This window comes from Dendrobates tinctorius, unplaced genomic scaffold, assembly GCF_039654945.1.
Source record: "Dendrobates tinctorius isolate UK_male_01 unplaced genomic scaffold, ASM3965494v1 ptg000104l, whole genome shotgun sequence".
In the NCBI taxonomy this organism is placed as follows: Eukaryota; Metazoa; Chordata; class Amphibia; order Anura; family Dendrobatidae; genus Dendrobates; species Dendrobates tinctorius.
In genome coordinates, this window is record NW_027361772.1 from 3,928,541 (window position 1) to 3,954,367 (window position 25,827).

Sequence of the window (25,827 nt, forward strand, 5' to 3'; positions counted from 1 at the left end):
CCTAAAATCTTGTTTGCTTTTGCAGCTGCTGCCTGACATGGAGTGCTGCTGCTCAGCTTTACTTGTAACCAGAATTCCCAGCCCTTCCACTGTTCTGTAGTCATGTATAGACTATTGTAACCATTCTTTTAGAAAAGATGGAGTCTAATGACCTCTAGAATGAGCTCACGAGTCCAAACAGTGAGGAGATACGACCATAATGGTCCAAGGACTGAAAAAGCGAGACTCCCTAAAGTAAGGCTCTGTTCACATGTGCAGTATCTTCAGTTAGCGGATTAGTGCTGCTGGATCCGATCTAACAAGAAAGTGGTGCAGATACAACTGTTTTGTACGGCTAAAAAATGGTGTCAACTGGATCCGTTTTTTTTTAAACAATGAAGTCTGTGGAAAACTGACTAAACAGTCTGACCCCCGTGCACCGAAATCTCATTAGTAGGAACCTTCACATGGTGATTACAGAGGAAGAACAAAGAGGACTTCTGCACCAAAGATATCAATGTAATCAGTTTTACGGCGCCATTACAGACCGGTCTTTACTTGCGGACAAGTTCTCTTTGCAGACAGACATTTCTACACCAAAAATGGGTCTCTTGGCAGGAAAATCACCTTGATATTGTTGCACTTTTTTCCTATTATTTAGCATGAATGAAAAATGTTGAAAGCATTGACGGCGCAGACATGAAATTGCATCAAATCTGCAAGGAAAAAAAATAGGCTGCTTTTCCATGAGATTTCAGACATCTCACACACTTTTCTGGTACTATCAAACATTGCGTTTTTGGGATCACAAAGCTCTTTATTACAAATACGTCCGTCCAAAATGTTGAAAGATATTAACATTTTCCTGGAGGGAAATGTATATTCTACATTATGTGAATTCATATAGACCTACATAGAAGACGGAGTATGACGCCATGAAATCAATAAAAATAATTGATTATAATGTCAAAAATTATTCGCTCTTTATTAATACAGGTGCATAAAAAGTGTACATTACAAAATACAATCATATGATCAGATGTCGGATATGACACTACGAAAAAGAGGGGATGGATACACCGCACATGTATGGTAAATGCAATAGTACAAAAAATGAGGTTACAAAGCCCCAAAGAAATGCATGAAAACTGGTACCCATGCTAAAGAGTCTCACACTTAACCGTCTAGTGTTGCTATCAAAGTGAAGTGCATAGCACAAAGCATGTGGAATTCATACAAAAGCTTTCCTGTAAAGTGCTATGTGCAAAAAAAGCATGGGGGAATTTGTAGAAAGGTGATCATGCTTACCCATAAAAAAAGTGCATGTGCGTAGCGTCCAGCCCCAAAACCCCTACGCACGTTTCGCACTAGGCTTCATCGGGGGGCATGTGTGGTACTGCTAGAGGTGCGGGGTATAAATGACTGAGAACCAGGTGTCCAAAATTAGCATCACTGCGGGAGGAAGTGAGCGCATGAGAGGCGGGCCCCGATCGCGGCGCGTCACATCCGGCCGTCATTACCTGTGGGAGGGACAGGGAGAGGTACAACTCTCCTGACGTCATTGTCCCTCCCCAGGCAGAGCTGACGCCTTCCGAGACGCCCACTGACCACGGGACCAGCCGCGCATGCGCAACCACGCAGCGGCCATTTTAAGTACTGGCCAGAGGAAGGGGCAAGTGGAAAGAGGAGCGCGGAACAAGCGCATAAAGCTCGATATAGAAAAATGGAATCACAAAAGTGTCTAAGCAAACTATTTGTATAGATAATGTCTGGTAGTGATTATAGCACCCTTTTGTTCTTTCAATATAATGTCATCATCATTAAATAGGGACACAGCCCACTTAAGATTAATCATAATAGTCAATCTATCGTAGATCATAGTGTCTAAAGAGTGCGATATATCATGCCGTCTTAACAAGCTATCAAAATCTCATTTAGTGTATTATAAAACTAAACAAAAAATTTTTTAACGACACTGAGATAATTTATAAAAGCAAAAAGATACAAATGTAGAAATATAATTCCAAAATCTACATAGAGAACAGAAAAAATGACAATAGCATATCCTGTGCGCAAAAAAGTAAGGTTCCACGTGATTGATTATCCACCATTTCCTCCAAAATTCCAGATGAACTTGATAAGGACATACGGTCAAAAGTAACCCCGCATAAAGCATCCAATAGCTCATACTAACTGTACACTGAGGAAGGATGAATAAAAACAACTAAAAACAAGAACAAAAACAATTTATACACAAAAGTGTATATAATAGCCAGAAGGACATATTAATACTAAAGAAAGGGGGCAAAAGATAACTTTTCATTGAGTCCGTAAGGTGTCATAGAACCCAAAGTGACTATCCATCGGCACTCAAGCTGGGCTAAGATCTTCTTATAGTCCCCACCCCTGGTCCCCAAATGTACTCGATCGATCCCCTTGACTTTAAATGTCCGTGGATCACAATTATGGACTTGCTTGAAGTGCCGAGGGATAGTCTTCAATGTTGTAACATCCAAAGTCTCCTTAGCCGCCCTTATATCCCTAACATGTTCCCTAACTCTAGTACGGAGCTCCCTAGAGGTGAGGCCCACGTAGATCAGGTTGCATCCACATACAGCATAGTAAACCACATATGTGGTGCTGCAGGAAATGTAATTTGTAATATGGTATTCCATACTACCATCAGCCGCCTTAAAGGTGGTTGCCCTAACGATATTTTGGCAGGCCACACATGAGCCACATGGGTAACACCCCCACCTCTGGGGCCTAGCACCGAAAGGGTTAGTAGGTTTAGCCACATAATGACTTCTCACAAGAAAGTCTTTCAAATTCCTTCCCCTTCTAGCAGTCAAGAGGGGTCTATCAGGTAGAATTCCCTTTAATGTCATGTCTGTTTGTAAGACAGACCAGTGTTTTCCCATGATCTCTCTAATCCTGTGCCACTGATTATTGTAAGTCATAATGCACCTCAGTGGTTCTTCTCTAGATGTATTGGCGCGCTGTTTAGAGTCAAGGAGTTGTTGGCGGGGGGTCCTCCTGGCACGAGAATAGCCCGACTTAATGTTTCTCATACTATATCCACGATCTCTGAACCGCTGGGCAAGGTCCCGAGCCTGATCCTCAAAGATCCCATCAGTGGAGCATATTCGCTTCATTTTTCGTAGTGTCATATCCGACATCTGATCATATGATTGTATTTTGTAATGTACACTTTTTATGCACCTGTATTAATAAAGAGCGAATAATTTTTGACATTATAATCAATTATTTTTATTGATTTCATGGCGTCATACTCCGTCTTCTATGTAGGTCTATATATTTCCAAGGGAGTTGCCCTTTTGTTTATGCCATTATGAACGTTCTTTTTTCTAGATAGGAAAAAGTACTATGTTCATTGCTATGTTGGATTTTGTTAAATTGTCTATTTTTCTGTGTGTATTCACAGCTTCATCCAGCAGCATGGATTACAAGGCACGTGAAAAGACGTGGCTTTCTAAACTTGATCAGGTTTTTGGTGATGACACTAGTGTGGTTTTAAATACAAGAGTAACGGATGAATCAGTATCTAGACTCAAATACCTATGTAATAAGAAAATACGTTTGTGGTGGAATAAGGCATTCCTAGAAAGATACTTGGATAAGGGCCTGATTCCAAGAGGCCTCCGTGTACAAGTCTTTCCTTCTTTTACTATTGAAGATGAAGCATTGAAAAAACAGTGGGAGGAATTGTCCTCGGGCTGTTCACAGGGATATATGTGGTTACTCATAAAATCCAATACATCCTCCCTTCAAGAAATTGAATTGGAGATCAATAATCTGCAGGAATCCCTTAATAGCACACTTTCCACAGAAGAATCTTCACAATTATTAAAACAGCTTGAAAATGATTTTTCAAAGTGGGAGAAGGAGATTGTGGCTTCAAAAACTAAAAAGTATCAGCGGGATCAGTTAGATTAGAACAATCAGGTATATCGATGGAGAAAGAAACAAATGCCAGTTCAATCTATGCCCAGAACTCATCACAATTCATTCTCGTCAGCCTCGTCTATGGACGAGGAGCCACAAAGTAGTGGCCATCGTGTTAATATTCATCAAGAGAGATTTGCTATGGGAAGACAAGGGCACTTTAGGGGTAAATCCTCTAATAAACGTAAAATGACCCCACCTCAATCACTGGAGAAAAAAACTAAATCTGGGAATGCCTTAGAGGTAATTAACCTTTCCACCCATTCTTTAATAATAATAATAATTCTTTGACTAAAAACCAACTTGAGGTTTTGAGTCTGGGTCTGAATTTTGTTCCTACTAATGATTTTAACTTTTTTTCAGCCATGAAGGACATACAATTATTCCTAAGAAAAGTCTTACTACGCAAACTTCACACGAAATCGGTTGATAGTACCACCTTATGTTCGTCGGCGGAACAGGAAGCTTTGGGCATATTGGAGGAATTAGAACAGGAGGGATCACTCAACCCCTCAGGTATTTTTCCTACTTCTGTTGTGCCGAAGTCCACCACATTCCCCCCTTTTTCCCCTCTGTCCATCGATTGAGATCTTCAATAAATTGGTAGTTGAGGATATAAAAACTTTGACAAGGACACACAAGGGGGATAACTTGACAAGGGCCCATAGAGTTGCCCTAAAAGAGCTTAAATCCTTAAAGGATATTGTTATAAAATCAGCGGATAAAGGGGGGAATGTGGTCATTTGGCCAACATCAAAGTACGAAAAAGAAGCCTTTCGGCAGCTGAGAGATCGTGAGTCGTATGTTATCCTCCCACATAATCCCACTAGTTCCTTCAGTGCAGCCATTTATGATATTTTGGACCTTGCCCTTAACCAGGGTATTATTCCTAAAAAGATTTTTGACGGATTATCAGTCAAGAATCCGGTCGTTCCCACCTTCTATCTTCTGCCGAAGATACATAAGGATCCAGTGGATCCCCCTGGACGTCCGATTGTCTCTGGCATGGGAGGGCTTTGCGATCCCATTATTAAGTTTATTGAATATTACCTTCATCCTTTAGTGGAGACGCTGCCCTCCTATGTCAGGGACACTACGGACGTCCTGAAGAAATTAGATGGTCTCCATCTTGAATCAGACATGCTGTTTGCTACGATTGACGTAGAGTCCCTGTATACATGCATTGGACATAGAGATGGATTGGAAGCTGTGGGGTTCTTCCTTGGCATGAGTAATTTAGACCCAGCTCTACGATCACTGATCCTAGAACTGCTCGAGTTTATTTTAACTCACAATTATTTCACCTTTAAAGACAAATTCTATCTGCAGCGACGCGGCACTGCAATGGGCGCGGCCTGTGCGCCATCTTACGCTAACCTCTTCCTGGGATACTGGGAGCGGGAGGTTTTCGGAGATGGTGCATGTGCTGCGTCCCATGTGCAGTGCTGGTATCGCTATATCGACGATGTCTTTATAATTTGGCAGGGGACCGAGTCTGGCCTCCTCGATTTCATCTGTGGTTTAAATCAAAATTGTCGTAACATTAAACTGACCCACAGGGTGGCGGCGGGTGAGATTGATTTTTTGGATATTAAGATCAAACTATGTGGGGATGGTGCAATTCAAACTGATGTATTTCGGAAGGACACGTCTGTCAACTCCTTACTACATGCATCATCTGCCCACAATGTTTCAACCATTCGAGCCATTCCTGTGGGTCAGTTTTTGAGAATGAAGCGAATATGCTCCACTGTTGGGATCTTTGAGGATCAGGCTCGGGACCTTGCCCAGCGGTTCAGAGATTGTGGATATAGTATGAGAAACATTAAGTCGGGCTATTCTCGTGCCAGGAGGACCCCCCAACAACTCCTTGACTCTAAACAGCGTGCCAATACATCTAGAGAACAACCACTGAGGTGCATTATGACTTACAATAATCAGTGGCACAGGATTAGAGAGATCATGGGAAAACACTGGTCTGTCTTACAAACAGACATGACATTAAAGGGAATTCTACCTGATAGACCCCTCTTGACTGCTAGAAGGGGAAGGAATTTGAAAGACTTCCTTGTGAGAAGTCATTATGTGGCTAAACCTACTAACCCTTTCGGTGCTAGGCCCCAGAGGTGGGGGTGTTACCCATGTGGCTCATGTGTGGCCTGCCAAAATATCGTTAGGGCAACCACCTTTAAGGCGGCTGATGGTAGTATGGAATACCATATTACAAATTACATTTCCTGCAGCACCACATATGTGGTTTACTATGCTGTATGTGGATGCAACCTGATCTACGTGGGCCTCACCTCTAGGGAGCTCCGTACTAGAGTTAGGGAACATGTTAGGGATATAAGGGCGGCTAAGGAGACTTTGGATGTTACAACATTGAAGACTATCCCTCGGCACTTCAAGCAAGTCCATAATTGTGATCCACGGACATTTAAAGTCAAGGGGATCGATCGAGTACATTTGGGGACCAGGGGTGGGGACTATAAGAAGATCTTAGCCCAGCTTGAGTGCCGATGGATAGTCACTTTGGGTTCTATGACACCTTACAGACTCAATGAAAAGTTATCTTTTGCCCCCTTTCTTTAGTATTAATATGTCCTTCTGGCTATTATATACACTTTTGTGTATAAATTGTTTTTGTTCTTGTTTTTAGTTGTTTTTATTCATCCTTCCTCAGTGTACAGTCAGTATGAGCTATTGGATGCTTTATGCGGGGTTACTTTTGACCGTATGTCCTTATCAAGTTCATCTGGAATTTTGGAGGAAATGGTGGATAACACTGGTCAACAGCATTTTTGGTGCCAAAGATATTTCATCGAATTTAGGGTATTTTTGGGGTGCTGATTCTGAATATGTCATCAGTTTTGCCAGATTGGCTCAAGTTTTTGAGATTTTTGGTATCTTATTTATAGCACTTGTTGGTAAATGCGACGCATCATCTCATTAATTTCTTTGGATTAGTACTTGAACTGAGCAGTTCTCAATATAGTTTTGTGTTAATTAGTGTTCTAAAAGTTTGTTCATAGCTTGATTTTTGCACTAACTTTATGTTGTTGTCTGTTTTCCAGTGAAAAGCATGAACTCATCATGAAGAAGTTGTCTTAACGATCCAGACTCATTCTGTTACATTTGTGGTGAATACACACTGCCAAAACATAGAAGAAACATAACAGACTTCGTAAAAAAAGTGTATTTTGCCTATTTTGGGGTTATGCTTGGGGACCAAGACAAGTTTTGGGCACCACACATAGTGTGCAAAGCATGTATCGAATTATTACGAAAATGGAGCAAAGGACAAAGAAAAAGCTTCAAATTTGGTGTTCCAATGGTGTGGAGAGAGCCAAAAAATCATCATGATGACTGTTATTTATGGTAAACACAGGTACAGGCACATCTTCACAATGAGGGACAGGCCTTCTTGCAGATTCCATGTTACTCCCATTTTCGTTTCTTATGCTTATTGAATCCTTGCACTTGCACTGCACAGAAATAACAGTCATCATGATGATTTTTTGGCTCTCTCCACACCATTGGAACACCAAATTTGAAGCTTTTTCTTTGTCCTTTGCTCCATTTTCGTAATAATTCGATACATGCTTTGCACACTATGTGTGGTGCCCAAAACTTGTCTTGGTCCCCAAGCATAACCCCAAAATAGGCAAAATACACTTTTTTTACGAAGTGTGTTATGTTTCTTCTATGTTTTGGCAGTGTATATTCACCACAAATGTAACAGAATGAGTCTGGATCGTTAAGACAACTTCTTCATGATGAGTTCATGCTTTTCACTGGAAAACAGACAACAACATAAAGTTAGTGCAAAAATCAAGCTATGAACAAACTTTTAGAACACTAATTAACACAAAACTATATTGAGAACTGCTCAGTTCAAGTACTAATCCAAAGAAATTAATGAGATGATGCGTCGCATTTACCAACAAGTGCTATAAATAAGATACCAAAAATCTCAAAAACTTGAGCCAATCTGGCAAAACTGATGACATATTCAGAATCAGCACCCCAAAAATACCCCAAATTCATTAAAATATTTTGGACACCAGAAAAAAAAATTTTTTTCGTTGACCTGTGTAATCAATCACGTGGAACCTTACATTTTTGCGCACAGGATATGCTATTGTCATTTTTTCTGTTCTCTATGTAGATTTTGGAATTATATTTCTACATTTGTATCTTTTTGCTTTTATAAATTATCTCAGTGTCGTAAAAAAAATTTTTGTTTAGTTTTATAATACACTAAATGAGATTTTGATATCTTGTTAAGACGGCATGATATATCGCACTCTTTAGACACTATGATCTACGATAGATTGACTATTATGATTAATCTTAAGTGGGCTGTGTCCCTATTTAATGATGATGACATTATATTGAAAGAACAAAAGGGTGCTATAATCACTACCAGACATTATCTATACAAATAATTTGCTTAGACACTTTTGTGATTCCATTTTTCTATATCGAGCTTTATGCGCTTGTTCCGCGCTCCTATTTCCACTTGCCCCTTCCTCTGGCCAGTACTTAAAATGGCCGCTGCGTGGTTGCGCATGCGCGGCTGGTCCCGTGGTCAGTGGGCGTCTCGGAAGGCGTCAGCTCTGCCTGGGGAGGGACAATGACGTCAGGAGAGTTGTACCTCTCCCTGTCCCTCCCACAAGTAATGACGGCCGGATGTGACGCGCCGCGATCGGGGCCCACCTCTCATGCGCTCACTTCCTCCCGCAGTGATGCTAATTTTGGACACCTGGTTCTCAGTCATTTATACCCCGCACCTCTAGCAGTACCACACATGCCCCCCGATGAAGCCTAGCGCGAAACGTGCGTAGGGGTTTTTGGGCTGGACGCTACGCACATGCACTTTTTTTTATGGGTAAGCATGATCACCTTTCTACAAATTCCCCCATGCTTTTTTTGCACATAGCACTTTACAGGAAAGCTTTTGTATGAATTCCCCATGCTTTGTGCTATGCACTTCACTTTGATAGCAACACTAGACGGTTAAGTGTGAGACTCTTTAGCATGGGTACCAGTTTTCATGCATTTCTTTGGGGCTTTGTAACCTCATTTTTTGTACTATTGCATTTACCATACATGTACGGTGTATCCATCCCCTCTTTTTCGTAGTGTCATATCCGACATCTGATCATATGATTGTATTTTGTAATGTACACTTTTTATGCACCTGTATTAATAAAGAGCGAATAATTTTTGACATTATAATCAATTATTTTTATTGATTTCATGGCGTCATACTCCGTCTTCTATGTAGGTCTATATATTTCCAAGGGAGTTGCCCTTTTGTTTATGCCATTATGAACGTTCTTTTTTCTAGATAGGAAAAAGTACTATGTTCATTGCTATGTTGGATTATGTTAAATTATGTGAATTCAGTTTTGTCTGTCCATGATAAAGTGCAGTTCGCAGCAATTTTTATTTAAACAATGTGACACATACCCAAATCAACCATAACCCACAAGTGCACGAGAATATTTCCCATTCACCGGGTGGCCCTGTGTGCTCTCAAATGCCAGGGCTGAACTTCAGCCCTGGAGGTCAGTGTAAAACGGAATAAACCTTTTTTTTAAATACATGTAATGTGCACATAGTGGAAGGTTTTGTGCCCACTAGTTTGGAATATTGCACCGTTTCCAAGATGAGAAGTGATGACGATGTGATTGCAGCTTTCACAAGAATGAACATTGCCCCTACCTATTGGAAATGATAAGCGAAGACTCATTAGCCTCAGACATCCGCCCCCGTACGACGAAATAAATGAGAGTCCGTTCTGTAGTAAATATAGTCAGCACCTGACCTGTGAGTAACCATGATAGGGTGTGGCGCAACAGCTAATACATGGTCGCAGGTCATCTAGGAAATGCTTATGGGAAGTGCTTCAGGACCTCTGGAAATTCCTTAATGGATGGATCCCTGGTTGAATACATAGGTCATGAGCTAGGATGAGTTATTAATATTTGATAAGTCCAGGGACTGCAAATCAGACTTATTCAGGTAAATGGCATTAGTGGCAGTAGCAGGCAGAGTCCTCCTTAAAGTGCACCTGTCTTTCAGGGCTGTCCGATGTAGTCCGGTGAGTGTCGCGCGTCCGGCGGCTCCCATCTTCTTGCGATGCAGTCCTCCTGCTTGCCTCATGGCTCCCCAGCATGGCAGCCTACTTTCGCCTTTCTTCCTCCCTGAAGCTTCGCCTACTTCTGTATGCGTCCAGCGTTTCCCTGTGTACCTATCTTTAACATTGGGTACACAGGGACAAGCGTTGTATGCAGATGCGTCCGCATGTGGCGATTTGACATGCGCGGTGACCGCAGGGAAATGCAAAATTTTGCATTTCCAGAAGTAGGCGGAGCTTCACGGAGGAAGAAAGCAGGAAGTAGGCAGCCATCCGCCGCCTTCCTGAATGCAAGTCTGAAACCAGCCTAAGCCTGCGCAGAAGTGCGACGCCGGGAGCGAGGAAGCAAGCAAGAGGGCGACGTCGCAAAAAGATGAGAGGCGCCGGCCATGCTACACCCATCGGACCGGACCACCTCCCCCTAGGTGAGTATTATAAAACTTATGTTTCAGGTCAGACCGGGGGCTTATCTACAGCATTATAGAATACTGTAGATAAGCCCTGAAAGGCAGTGGCCGCATCTTAAAGCAGCCAAAACAGGTGACCGGTTCCCCTTTAAAGACATTCTGTCAGTACAGAAGGACTGTGCAAACCAAGTATAGGAGCTTGGTGCTCCATGTTGGGGCCAATCATTTATATTCCCCTTCCTACTTGCTTGGCTTCCCCCTATTTCTGTCCTCCTCTGGCCCTATGAAGCCAGAGCTGTCAAAGAAGAATGGATGTAGATAGAGGGAAAACAAGCAGATGGAAAGGTGTATTATAATAATCTTGATTTTTATGTAGCGTCAACATACTCCGCAGCGCTTTACAGCTTGCACACATTATCATCACTGTCCCTAATGGGGCTCACAATCTGGATTCCCTATCAGTGTGCCTTTGGAATGTGGGAGGAAGCCGGAGAACCTGGAGGAAACCAACGCAAACACAGGGAGAACATACAAACTCCTTGCAGATGTTGTCCTTGGTGGGATTTGAACCCAGGACCCCAGCGCTGCAAGGCTACAGTGCTATCCACTGAGCCACCGTGCCTCTGCAGAGAAGCACCAGGTGGTGGGACTTAGTTTGAACAGTCATTCTGTGCTGGCAGAGCACCATTAAAGGGGTTACCACATGTTTCTTACTTTTCCATCATGAGGTAAGAGGCACTACTGATGTGGCATGGTTCAGTTTGGTATGCAGATTCTATTCAGATCAATAGGACAAATACACAGTACCTACCAGCCACACACAAGGCCTAGCAAGTGGCCAACTGTTACCAAGTTAATAAAAAAATTCAGAATTGAGAGTCCTCGGTGGTTGATACTTGTTAATGGCTAACTGAAAAGATGGTAACAAATTGCAAACTATTGAGACTACTCAGGTCTCTTCATCAGGCTAGACTAATACAAAACCTCAAGAAACATTTATGCACAACACAACAGAGAAATAATGCAATAGATAAAGACAAGTGACGTGAAGCAGAACTGTCATTATGGGAGAGTGATAAACAGTTCAGGCCATAAATATTGGAACAGTTCATAGATAAGGAGCTTGAAAGTTTTATTGCCCTCTGATTGCGGTCTGGTCCTGTGTTGTGAAGCCCCAAAAGGTCAAAGGAACAAATTCCTTAATTGATGTAAAAAGACATAAATCCATGCGACACACTCATTCCTGCTCTGAGTGTGTCAAAGGTTGTCATGAGTTTAAACTCCAAGACTCTCCTGTCTCTCTGAGATTTAAAATGACCATTCAATACAAGTAATTTCATATCGCTAATAATGCAATCCTTCCATCACCCCCGATACAAATCAGAGGCGCTGAATATTCCCTTGAAATAATTATGAAAATTTGACATCACCCAAAAGTCTCAATTATAAGATCATAAGGTCCTGGCTAGGGTTGCCACTTTGTCCATGTGAAAAATTCCAGACAAGTGTTAGGTGTTTTGACAAGTACTTTGTGACACAAAACATGTGATTTGCGTATTACGCTCAATTAGGGATAAAAAGCAGGTTGGATTAGGGAGCTTGACATTATACTAGGTGTGGCTTGGAAGCCTTGGAAAGGCAGTGACTAAATGTAGCACCAAGGAAGGAAGGTTTCCGTTGTCAGCAGTAGACAAGAAAAATTAGAACTTTATGTAGACAACTTTAAAAACATAAAGTCAGCAGAAAATCTCCTGTGAATTTTGAAAAGAAATGTAATCCTTATTCAAAGCACATAAAAGGAAATATCATCTATTTGTAGAATGTAAGCCTGCAAGGGCAGGGGCCTTTTCCCTCTGTATAAGTCCATCGTTGTTAGTTTACTGTAAGTGATATCTATAACTTTGTATGTAACCCCTTCTCATTTACAGCACTACGGAATTAATGGTGCTATATAAATAATCTATAAGAATAATGACTCCTAGGAGGAGCCCCATCACCATGTTCAGAACAAATACATGAGATCATTTATGAAATTAAGACCATGTGGAGACTTGGTGTTCAATCTTTGGATCCTTTAGTCAGTCTCCCTCTCACAAGGTCTTGAAATGGAAATCTTCCTTTCTTTTTTTGTGTTTTCATTAGATGTTTCCTAAAGCAATTTGTAAATGTTTTTTGTTGCTTTTCTTGGTGCATTTTTGGGGCGCTTTGAGGGCTTTTGCTTTAACTCTATTACGCAATGAGTGATATGAGAGGTTTTTTTTTTTCTTTTTAAGAGGAAATGCTCAAAAAATGATTGAGACTCTTCCTGAGAGGTTTTATTTTTGTCTTTCTAGTTATTTCTATTAGGCCTCTTTCACACATAAGTAAGTGTCTCCGGTACGTGTAGTGACAGTTTCCCAACGTACCGGAGACACTGACACATGTAGACCCATTCAAATGAATGGGTCTATGCATATTTCAGTGTGTTTTCACGGACTGTGTGTCTGTGTGCAAAACACGGAGACATGTCAGTGTTTGTGGAAGAACACGGTCCGCAAAACGTGCTGAACACGTGCACACAGAGAACAGTTCCGGCCGCCGGGGAAGAAGCGCTACAGTAAGCCGCTGGTGCTGAATGCGGCTGTCATTCTTCTCTCCTGCTCTGCCAGCAACAGTGAGCAGGAGAGAATGAATGAATGAAAACCCGACGTGGGGTCCCCCTCTGTTTGTGAACCAACCCGGCAAAACTCACGACTGGGGGCTGCAATTCTCAGGCTGGTAAGAGGCCATTGATCTTGGCCCCCCACAGCCTAAAAACAGCAGCCCGCAGCTGCCCAGAAAAAGCGCATCTATTAGATGCACCTATTCTGGAGCTTTGTCGGGTTCTTCCCTTTTGCCCTGTAGCGGTGGCAAGTGGGGTTAATGTTTGTGAGGTTAATAAGGGGTTAATGTCACCTTTCTATTGTAAGGTGACATTAAGCCCGGGTTAGTAATATCGTTGGTTTGTTAATTGTTTTTTTTTTTTTGCAGGAGAACAGTGGCTTCGATATGGGATTAGGAGTATAATAAAGATTTTAAAACTGTGTAGCGTATTCTTTCATTAAACTACTTTGTTCTTATTGTGTGTGTTTATTTAACCCTTGAATAACTCTAGGATTAGTAATGGATAGTCAATCAAAGGGACCTGTTGAAGTGCATTGTGCACGAAACGGCTATCGTCCGTCTTTTTGCATTTCTCCCGTGCCATTGCCTGTGCTTTATTAACATGAAATAAAGTGAATCATTTCAAGAGAACGGTGAGTGCCATCCTGCTGTCTTTTTCTACTATGTTAGTAATGGATAGGTGTCTTATTGACGCCTCTCCATTACTAACCCGGGCTTACTGCCACAGGACTCTGGAGCAGTGGAAATGTTCTACATAATAATGGATCAAACTTGTCTATCTGGCATCTGATTGGGAAGTCTGGGTCTGGTGAACGGCAGGAGAACGTTACCTGCTTGACTGCATTGTACCAGCTGTAACGTTTGGTAGAGGAGGGATAATACTAAGGGGTTCTTCTTCAGGGGCCAGCCTTGGCCCCTTAGTTCCAGCGAAGGGAAATCTTAATGCTTCAGCTTGACACTACATTATGGACACTTGTAGCTAGACCAAAAGTTGTATGCTATCTGTGAATGCTCATTACCAGCGAGTATACAACTTTGGACTGCATAGAGAATTCTGAAAAATATGCTCAACACAACATTTGTTACTCTTTTTTGCATTCTATTGCTGAATACTTGTGTGACCATTAGGCAACATTCCCAGGAACGTGTTTTCTGCAGATCTCTCGCAGCAGATGTGCCTCATTGCAAAGATTTTACCCCATGTATTTCAAAGAGTAATATTTGCACTGATTTCAAAGAGTAATATTTGCACTGATATCCGCAGCAAAAATTTACATAATACGGATCTCAAACCCGCAGCTCCTGTCAATTTATGCTGCAGTAATTTTTAATGTTGTGCGCATGAGATTTCTTACAATCTCACGTACTAGGTTGGTAGTGCAGGAAACAGTGGAAAATCCTCTGTATTGTCACCACATGGGGACAAAGCTTAGAAGGTTACAACTGGGATCTGGATATTTGTGGGATTGCACTTGGTTATTTTGGTAGATATATAAGTATTTATGGAGAACATGGCCATACTTGTAGCATTTCTATTTGCCGTATAAATTAGAACTGATAAAAAGAATTAGTGGGCAGTCAGATGATCTTATGAATCGGGATAGGTCCGCAGCGTACAGACTGGCTAGCGGCTCTCCTAACCAGATGGTGACAGCTACATAGAAATACATAAAGTTGTCACGCTCGGGGCTGGGAGAGCCGCCGGTCAGACCATGCAATGGGTTTCTATCTTGTTCCAATAAATATGGCCGTCTGACCGCGCCCTTAAAGTTAGAGCTGTGTTGGTCACATATGTTAACTGAAGTGGATGGTACAATAGAGGGTTTCCCTCTGTTTTACAAACCAGTTTCATCTTAGGTGCAAACTCAGCAATTTTTTTTTTTTTTTTTTTTTAAAAGGCTTTATTTTCCATTTATTTTAACATTGAATATATTAACAATAGCAATAATTAGAATCAATAAGTCATTAACGTCAACTTAAGCTAGTTGAATGTTTGACTTTAGATCAATACATCAATATTAGCACAATAAGAATAACAAGGAATTCTATCCAAACACTCCATACATACAACCTCACACACAACACAATCCTACCGGGAAATCAGTTTTTTTTTTTTTTTTTTTACAATGCTGTAATGAGATCTCGGAGATGCCTAAGAAATCGTCATGTCTGTCTAGTGACCAGTGTCCAGACCAAGGTATAGAACGTGACTTAATGAGGAAATGTTGCAACATGACGGAAAATGACATCTATGCGTCATTAGTACACACCCGAATCTGTAACCGGATACCCAAGTATAGGTGATACTTTCTATTGACTAATCTGCGTATATAGACCATAGTCCATATTTCAGCCCTCAAGAATAAATGTTCCTCACACCCGTAATATTGATTGCTAATAGAATCAGGATGAGTTTGTAAAAAAAAAACAAAAAAAATTGTAAAAAAAAAAAAAAAACCAAAAAAAAAACCAAACAAAATCTGTTTGTCCATGTATAAAATACAGCGGGTCAATAGCAGGCTAAAAAGCAGGAAAGAGGAAAAATTGCTTTTTAACCCCTTCCTGACATCAGACGTACTATCCCGTCCATGGGGCCCGGGCCCTTATGCCCATGGACGGGATAGTACGTCTACCGCGATCAGCGGCGCCCACGTGGTGAGCGCCGCTGATGGCGGCCGGGTGTCAGCTGATTATCACAGCTGACACCTGGCACTATGTGTCAGGGGCGGTCACGGACCGCCCCCGACACGTTAACCCCTTGCACACCGCGGATCAAACATGATCGCGGTGTACCGGGAGTTAAAGGGAAGCATCGGCAGGGAGGGGGCTCCCTCCGTGCTTCCCTGAGCCCCCCACGGCAGCGCAATGTGCAGCGCTGCTTCGGGGGGCTCCTATCCTCCAGGCCCCCGAATCCAAGATGGCGACGGGGGCCTTCGGGGACCTGAAGAAGCTGGCTTCCTCAGTGCCTGCAAAGCGCAGGCAAGAGGAAGTCTGCTTCAATGCCTGTGACAGATTGCTGATCTGTCACAGTGATCTGTGATGTGACAGATCAGCGATCTGTCACAGGACAGTGATGTCCCACCTGGGACTATGTAATAAAGTAAAAAAAAAAATTAAAAAAAATGTAAAAATAAATGTAAAAAAAAAAAAAAAAAAAAAAAATCGCCAAATAAATTAGTAAAAAAAAAAAAATATTCCCCAATAAATTCATTTTTTGAAAATAATAAAAAAAAACCAAACAATAAAAGTACACATATTAGGTATCGCCGCGTCCGTAATGACCTGCCCTATAAAACTGTCCCATTAGTTAACCCTTTTAGCGAACCCCTTAAAAAATAAAAAACGAAGCAAAAAATAATGATTTATTATCATACCGCCAAACAAAAAGTGTAATAACGCGCGATCAAAAAGACGCATATAAATATCCATGGTACCGCTGAAAACGTCATCTTGTCCCGCAAAAAACGAGCCGCCACACAGCATCATCAGCGAAAAAATAAAAAAGTTATAGCTCGCAGAATAAAGCGATGCAAAAATAATTTTTTATATAAAATAGTTTTCATTGCATAAAACCGACAAAAACATAAAAAAACGACCTAAATGAGGTATCGCTGTAACCGTACTGACCCGAAGAATAAAACCGCTTTATCGATTTTACCGCACGCGGAACGGTGTAAACGCACCCCCCCAAAAGAAATTCATGAAACGCTGGTTTTTGTTCATTCTGCGTCCCAAAAATAGGAATAAAAAGCGATCAAAAAATGTCACGTGCCCGAAAATGGTACCAATAAAAACGTCAACTCGTCCCGCAAAAAATAAGACCTCACATGACTCAGTGGGTCAAAATACGGAAAAATTATAGCTCTCAAAATGTGGTGATGCAAAAACTATTTTACAATAAAAAGCGTCTTTTAGCGTGTGACAGCCGCCAAACATAAAAACCGCCATAAATAGTAAGTCAAACCCCCCGTTATCACCCCCTTAGTTAGGGAAAAATAATAAAACTAAAAAAAAAGTATTTATCTCCATTTTCCCGTTAGGGTAAGGCTGTGTGCACACGCTGCGGATTAGGTGCGGATTCATCCGCGCGGATTTTGTAAAATCCGCAGGTGAAACCGCAGGTCAAAAGACCTGCGGTTTTACCTGCAGATTGCTCTGCGGTTTTGTCCTGCGGTTTTTCATCTCCTCATTAGAGGAGATGGCAAACCGCAGGAGAATCCGCAGAAAGAATTGACATGTCAATTCTTTCTGCGGATTGAAAACCGCAAATAATCCGCGTGGAAAATTCCGCACCGTCTGCACTGCGGTTTTTGATTCCCATAGGGAATCATGGTACTGGGGTCCGCAGCAGCCAAAACCGCTGCGGAACCGCAGCAAAATCCGCAGCGTGTGCACACAGCCTTAGGGTTAGGGCTAGGGTTAGGGCTAGGGTTAGGGCTAGGGTTAGGGGTGTGTTGGGGTTAGGGTTGGAGTTATAATTGGGGGTTTCCACTGTTTGGGCACATCAGGGGCTCTCCAAATGCAACATGGCGTCTGATCTCAATTCCAGCCAATTCTGAGTTGAAAAAGTCAACTGGTGCTCCTTCCCTTCCAAGCTCTGCCATGCGCCCAAACAGTGTTTTACCCCCACATGTAGGGTATCAGCCTACTCAGGACAAATTGCAAAACAATTTTTGGGGTCCAATTTCTCCTGTTACCCTTAGGAAAATAAAAAATTGGGGGCAAAAATATCATTTTTGTGGAAAAAAATGATTTTTTTATTTTCACGTCCGAGTGTTATAAACTTCTGTGAAGCACTTGGGGGTTCAAAGTGCTCACCACACATCTAGATAAGTTCCGTGGGGGGTCTAGTGTCCAAAATGGGGTCACTTGTGGGGAGTTTCAATAGTTTAGGTACATCAGGGGCTCTCCAAACGCACATGACACCCGCAGACCATTCCATCAAAGTCTGCATTCCAAAACGTCACTGCTTCCCTTCCGAGCCCCGACGTGTGTCCATACAGTAGTTTTCTCCCACATATGGGGTGTCAGCGTACTCAGGCCAAATTGGACAACAACTTTTGGGGTCCAATTTCTCCTGTTACCCTTGGGAAAATGAAAAAATTGGGGACTAATTGATCATGTTTCTGGAAAAAATACGATTTTTTTATTTTCATGCCCTGGCATTATAAACTTCTGTGAAGCCCTTGGGGGTTCAAAGTGCTCACCTCACATCTAGATAAGTTCCTTAGTGGGTCTAGTTTTCAAAATGGGGTCATTTGTGGGGGGTTTCCACTGTTTAGGTACATTAGGGGCTCTCCAAAGGCAACATGACACTCGCAGACCATTCCATCAAAGTCTGCATACCAAAACGTCACTACTTCCCTTCCGAGCCCCGACGTGTGCCCATACAGTAGTTTTCACCCACATATGGGGTATCAGCATACTCAGGACAAATTGGACAACAACTTTTGGGGTCCAATTTCTCCTGGTACCCTTGGGAAAATAAAAAAATGGTGACTAAAAGATCATGTTTGTGGAAAAAATACAAATTTTTTATTTTCACGCCCGGGCGTTATAAACTTCTGTGAAGCACTGGGGGGTTCAAAGTGCTCACCACACATCTAGATAAGTTCCTTGGGGGGTCTAGTTTACAAAATGGTGTCATTTGTGGGGGATTTCCACTGTTTTGGTACATCAGGGGTTTTCCAAACGCGACATGGTGTCCGATCTCAATTCCAGCCAAAAACGTCAAATGGCATTGCTTCCCTTCCGAGCTCTGCCATGTGCCCAAATAGTGGTTTACCCCCACATGTGGGGTATCAGCGTACTCAGGACAAATTGCACAATAACTTTTAGGGTCCTGTTACCCTTGGGAAAATAAAAATTGGGGTGAAAAGATCATTTTTGTGGAAAAAATATAATTTTTTAATTGTACCGCTGTACGTTATAAACTTCTGTAAAGCCCTTGTGGGTTCAAAGTTCTCACCACATATCTAGATAAGTTCCTTGGGGGGTCTAGTTTCCAAAATGGGGTCACTTGTAGGGGGTTTCCACTGTTTAGGTACATCAGGGACTCTCCAAACGTGACATGGCGTCCGATCTGAATTCCAGCCAATTTTGCATTGAAAAAGTCAAACGGCGCTCCTTCCATTCTGAGCTCTGCCATGCGCCGAAACAGTCGTTCCCCCCCACAAGTCAGGTATCAGCGTACTCAGGACAAATTGCACAATAACTTTTGCAGTCCAATTTCTCCTGTTACCCTTGGTAAAATAAAAAAAATTGAACCTGAAGTATTTTTTTTGTGAAAAAAAGTTAGATGTTCATTTCTTTTTAAATATTCAAAAAAATTCCTGTGACGCACCTAATGGGTTAATAAACTTCTTGAATGTGGTTTTGAGCACCTTAAGAGGTTCAGTTTTTAGAATGGTGTCACTTTTGGGTATTTTCTATCATATAGACCCCTCAAAGTGGCTTCAAATGTGATGTGGTCCTAAAAATAAAATGGTGTTGTAAAAATGAGAAATCGCTGGTCAACTTTTAACCCTTATAACTTCCTAACAAAAAAAAATTTTGGTTCCAAAATCGTGCTGATGTAAAGTAAACATGTGGGAAATGTTAGATATCAAGTTTTTTGTGTGCCGTATCTCTGTGATTTAAGGGCATAAAAATTCAAAGTTGGAAAATTGCGAAATTTTCAAAATTTTTGCCAAATTTCCATTTTTTTCACAAATAAACGCAAGTTATTTGAATGAAATTTTACCACTAACATGAAGTACAATATGTCACGAGAAAACAATGTCAGAATCACCGGGATCCATGGAAGCGTTCCAGAGTTATGACCTCATAAAGGTACAGTGGTCAGAATTGTAAAAATTGGCCTGGTCTTGAACGTGCAAACCACCCTTGGGGGTGAAGGGGTTAAAATAGACAAAAAAAAAAATAAAAGTATGTGCCTATTTAAGACCTTAAATTTTGAAGAAGAGGTACAAATGTTCTAAAATTTTTCAATTGTTGTGCCGGCCCAGCAGACAAGCTCCAAGAGTCTTCAAGTATGTGATTATCTGCAGTTGTCATAGGGTGATAAACAGACATCGGGAAGACACTGGCCAGTAAGCCGGAGAGACAGCTGAGAACACCATGTTGCGGTGCTGAACCATTCATTTGGGAAATATCCTCCCCTTTATCAACACGTCATACCCATGACTGAGATTTGGGGAAAAAGTCCAGCAACACCGAAATTCCTTCAAATATCAGCGCAACACAGGCAGTCATCCACTCGGCACAGCCGAAAAGAGGCGAAGCAGCAAAAAGACCAATGAAACGACAGCAGACTGAAACATCCTGGAACCGATGAAGGTCGGGATTTCATTGCCTTCCTTCACTAAGACCTTAGGGATAGGGGTTGAATGTACATAATATTAAGGGTTCCTTCCTTAGAGATACTGGTTCTACTTCTAGCGTATTGTAATATTATAGCGCATTTTTATAGACCTTGGCTGGTCATGTAGGACATTTGCCACATTTTTTTTACCCCCAAACTCAGAAGAGAAACCACAACTGTTGGGTTTCCTTCAAGAGAACTCCATTAATTTGTATTCATTTTTTCTTTTTTGTTCTTTCTTTGTTCGTTTTTCTTGTATTACATATTTCCCCAGACTACGTACCTTGGTTTGTGCTCTAGGGTGGGAACAAATGGATATCAATATCCTCTCATATGACGTCAGAGGCCTTAAAAGCCCTTATAAAAGATACACAACATGGAAAGAAATCAAGCTATATCAAACTGACGTGGCATATCTACAGGAGGTAAAGTTGGCGAGAGACAACCACCCCACTTTCAAGCACAAACAATACCCTCACATTTTCATAGAATCGTAGAGTTGGAAGGGACCTCCTGGGCCATCTGGTCCAACCCCCTGCTCAAAGCAGGATTCGCTAAATCATCCCAGTCAGATGTCTGTCCAGCCTCTGTTTGAAGACTTCCATTGAAGGAGAACTCACCACTTCTCGTGGCAGCTTGTTCCACTCATTGATCACTCTGTCAAAAAGGTTTTTCTAATATCTAATCTGTGTCTCCTCCCATTCAGTTTCATCCCATTGCTTCTAGTCTTTCCTTGTGCAAATGAGAATAAAGTTGATCCTTCTATAATGTGACAGCCCTTTAGATATTTGTAGACAGCTATTAAGTCTCCTCTCAGTCTTCTCTTTTGCAAACTAAACATTCCCAAATTCTGCAACCTTTCCTCATAAGACAGGGTTTGCAGACCGATCACCAATCTGGTCGCTCTTTTCTGAACTTGCTCCAGTTTGTTGATGTCTTTTATAAAATGTGGTGCCCAAAACTGGACACAGTATTCCAGATGAGGTCTGACCAAAGAGGAGTAGAGGGAAATAATGACTTCACGTGATCTAGACTGTATGCTTCTGTTAATACATCCTAGAATTGCATTTGCCTTTTTTGCTGCAGCATCACACTGTTGACTCATATTCAGTCTGTGATCTATTAGTATACCCAAGTCTTTTTCACATGTGCTGTTGCTTAGCCCTATTCCTCCCATTCTGTATATGCTTTTTTCATTTTTATTGCCCAGATGTAGTACTTTGCATTTTTCCCTGTTAAAAACCATTCTGTTAGTTGCTGCCCACTTCTCCAGTTTATTTATATCTTTCTGAATCCTCTCTCTCTCTTCTCTAGTAGTATCTATCCCTCCTTGCTTTGTGTCATCAGCAAATTTAATCAGTTTACCCGCAATTCCTTCATCTAAATCGTTGATAAAGATGTTGAACAATACAGGGCCCAGGACAGAGCCCTGTGGTACCCCACTTGAGACATTCTTCCAACTGGATGTGCAGCCATTTACGACCACTCTTTGGGTCCGATCACTAAGCCAGTTATGAATCCACCTAACAGTTGCCTTGTCCATTCCATACTTAGTCATTTTTTCAATAAGGATTGTATGAGATACTTTGTCAAATGCTTTGCTGAAGTCAAGATATACTATTTCTAAAGCATTTCCTTGATCCACCCAATCAGTGATTCCGTCATAGAAGGAAATTAAGTTAGTCTGACATGACTTATTAGTTACAAACCCATGCTGACTCTGTTTAATCACTTCATTCTTATCCAGGTACTGACATACATGTTGTTTAATAATTTGTTCAAAGATCTTTCCTGGTATAGAAGTCAGACTCACCGGCCTATAGTTGCCTGGGTCCACCTTCTTCCCCTTTTTGAAGATAGCAACAACATTTGCTCTTCTCCAGTCTTCTGGGACTTCTCCTGTTCTCCAAGAATTTTCAAAGATTATGGAGAGGGGTTCAAAAATTTCTTCTGCTATCTCCTTCAGTACTCTGGGGTGCAATTCATCTGGACCTGGAGACTTGAATTCATTTAGGTTAGCTAAGTGTTTCCTCACTATCTTTCTGTTTATAGATATCCTGGATTCTTCTATACCCTTAATAGGACAGTGAAGAACAGTTGATGTTATGTTTCCTTTCTGAGAGAAAACAGATGCAAAATGGGAATTTAAAAGTTTGGCCTTCTCAACATCCTGTCTTACCATTTCATCATTTTCATCCTGTAAAAATCCTATAGCATCTTTGACTTTTCTTTTACTTTTGACATATCCCTAAAATCCTTTATTATTGCTTTTGACATCTCTTGCAAGCCTCAATTCATTTTCAGCTTTAGCTAATATGATTTGTGCCCTGCAGGTTCTGCAGACAGCATTATATTCTTCTTTAGATATGCCTCCCTCTTTCCATTTTATAAACATTTTTTTCTTCCTTTTTAGCATGTGCTTAAGTTCTGTGTTCATCCATCCTGGTTTCCTTAAATGCTTCCTATTCTTCCCTCTTTTCGGAATTGTTAACAATTGTGCTTTGAGAATTTCATTTTTCAAGATTTCCCATCCTTCCTGGAAATTTTTGTCTTTAAGGATATCCAGCCATTGGATCCCTCCAATTCTCTTTCTGAATCCCTTAAAATCTGCCTTTCTGAAATCTAACCTTGACGTCTGAGTCTTCACAGGTCTTCCTCCTCTAGTTATCCAAAATTCTAAAATAGCATGGTCGCTACCTCCTAGGGTCCCAGCCATTTTTAAAGCATTGGGTGAGAAGAAGAAAAAAAAAAAAAAAAAAAAAAAGGTGGTGCATAATCATTATCAGCAACAGAATATCATTCCAACTGATTAGTGAGGAGGCCGATACTAGATGTCGACACCACATTCTTGCATGTACAATCAATGGCTAATTGTTTACAATAGTCAACATTTACGCCCCTAATAAAAAGAAATTCCCTTTTTCTAATAACTAAATTCAAAAAATTGACAAAGTTAAGAAAGGGGAATTGATGCTGGTAGGTGATTTCAATATTGTGCCTGATATATGGACTCGTCCTCCCCAGCACGACTCATCTTCCTTCTTGAATAATTGGCTAATGAAAAATGAGCTATTTGACATCTTCAGATGCCTCGAATTCATCATTTCGGGAGGACACACATTACTCCGACATACACAATTCCGCATCAAGAATTGACCTTTTTCTTATTAATATCTTTTCATTGTCCAGATTCAGAAAGGTGGAAATTTTGAACAAGTCCTCATGGCAAAATTTAATGTAGGGCCTTCAACACAGAATACTTTTCTTTGGAAAGTTAATCAAACTCTGCTCAAAATTCCCACACAAACAAATTATAGAAAAAACCATTAGTGACTATATTATTGAAAACTCTTTAGGGGAAATGACTCCATGTACCTTATGGCAGGCGCATAAGGCTGCTGTTCATGGTTGTTTAATGCAGCTCTCTTCAAGATACAAAAAGGAAAGGAGAGAAAAAATAACCACGCTACAATTACAAATAAAATCCAAAGAAGAGCAACAGAGCAGTCTAGCTACCCCATCCCACGCCCTTCCTCTAGAAATAGCTCACAGATCCTGACCGAATATGATTCAGCTCTTAGGCTGGTTTCACACTTGCATTTTTTTGCGCTGTATTTTAGCGCTAAAAAACGCATGCTTTTTTTCCCCTATATTTTGCATGGGATGCGCTTATGTGCGCATACACATGCGTTTGTATGCGTTTTTACGAGCATGCGTTTTTTTGTGGTGTGCGCTCGGGCACACAAAATGCATCCTGTTGCATTTTTTTGGGCGTCCGACTTGCCTCAAAAAAACGCATGTGCACGCAATGTTTTTTTAAAGCAAGACACCCATTATAAGTCTATGGGTGCGCATTGGCATGCTCATGTATGCGTTTTTTTGTTGACCATTAGTTAGACAATGGAAATTAGGGGTTTGGGTTAGAGTTAGGGTTAGTTAAGGGGGTTTAGGGTTAGGGTTAGTATGATTTGGTTAAGGGTTAGGGTTTGGGTTAGTAGGGTTTGGTTAAGGGTTAGGGTTAGTATGGTTTGGTTAAGGGTTAGGGTCAGGGTTATGGTATGGTTTGGTTAAGGGTCAGGGTTAGTAAAGTCATGGTTTCGGTTAGTGTGAGGGGCCAACTAATGTTGGAAAAAACGCACTAAAAACGCTGCTTTTTTTCATGCATGTTCATAAAAATGCTTGAAAAAAACGCAGCATTTGTATGCGTTTTTCCATGCGTTTTTTTGCGGGAAAAACGCGCTGCAAAACAAAGCATGTATGAAAGTAGCCTTAGGGCTTCTAAATTTATTTAATATTCGTCATCTAACAAGCCAACGAAACATATGATGGACAAGTTAAAAAGAGAATGCGCAATCAGACGAATGCAGAAGATTCAATCTCCATCAGGGAATGTTAAATCTCACTCGCAAGACAATGCAGATGTTTTTGCGGCATATTTTAGCGAGCTGTATAACTTAAAAAAGACCCCTCAACTCCAATTCAGGACCAATTAGCGATTGATTCCTTTTTGGCCGGTTTAAATCTCCAGCAAATTTAAGACTACTAAACCATCCTATTAGCATTAAAGAGATTACCAATACTATCAAGAAGCTGAAACCACTAAAATCCTCTGGTCCTAACAGTTTCACTAATATTTCAAAACATTCTACAGTTATTTCCCCGCAATTAAAAAATCTATTCGACCATGTATCCACTATTGGCTCCTTCACTAAAGATATGCTAGAGGCCACAATAATAATGCTTCCCAAGGAGAAAAGTGAGTCAGAAAAAAATTTACACCGATAGGCCCATCTCCCTTTTCAATGGGGACATAAAAATTTATTCTAAAATTATGGCGGATCGTCTCAAAAATGCCCTACCACAATTAATAACAAATGACCAAGTCAGGTTAATTACAGGCAGGCAGGCGCCTGATGGAACCAGGAGAATTCCGAATTTACTCCACTTGATCAAGACTTCAAGCGTTCCTTCTCTGTTCCTGTCTCTAGACGGAGAGAAGGCGTTTGACAGTTTAAATTGGTTACATCCAAAAACCGTTTTCATTAAATTCGGATTCGACAATAAATTTGTGTCCATCATTTTCTCCCTATATGCTGAGCCAAACGCTAAAATCTATATAATCATTTTTCTAAGCCTTTTAATATCTCAAATGGCACCAGGCAAGGGTGTCCACTTTCTCCTCTGTTCTTCGCATTGGCAATTGAGCCTCTTGCCGAAGCAATCAGGACTAACACTCATTTCAGGAATAAACACCAGACTGCGTTCCCATAAACTCACTCTCTTTGCAGATAACCTCTTTGTTTCTATGTCACATCCGATTAAAT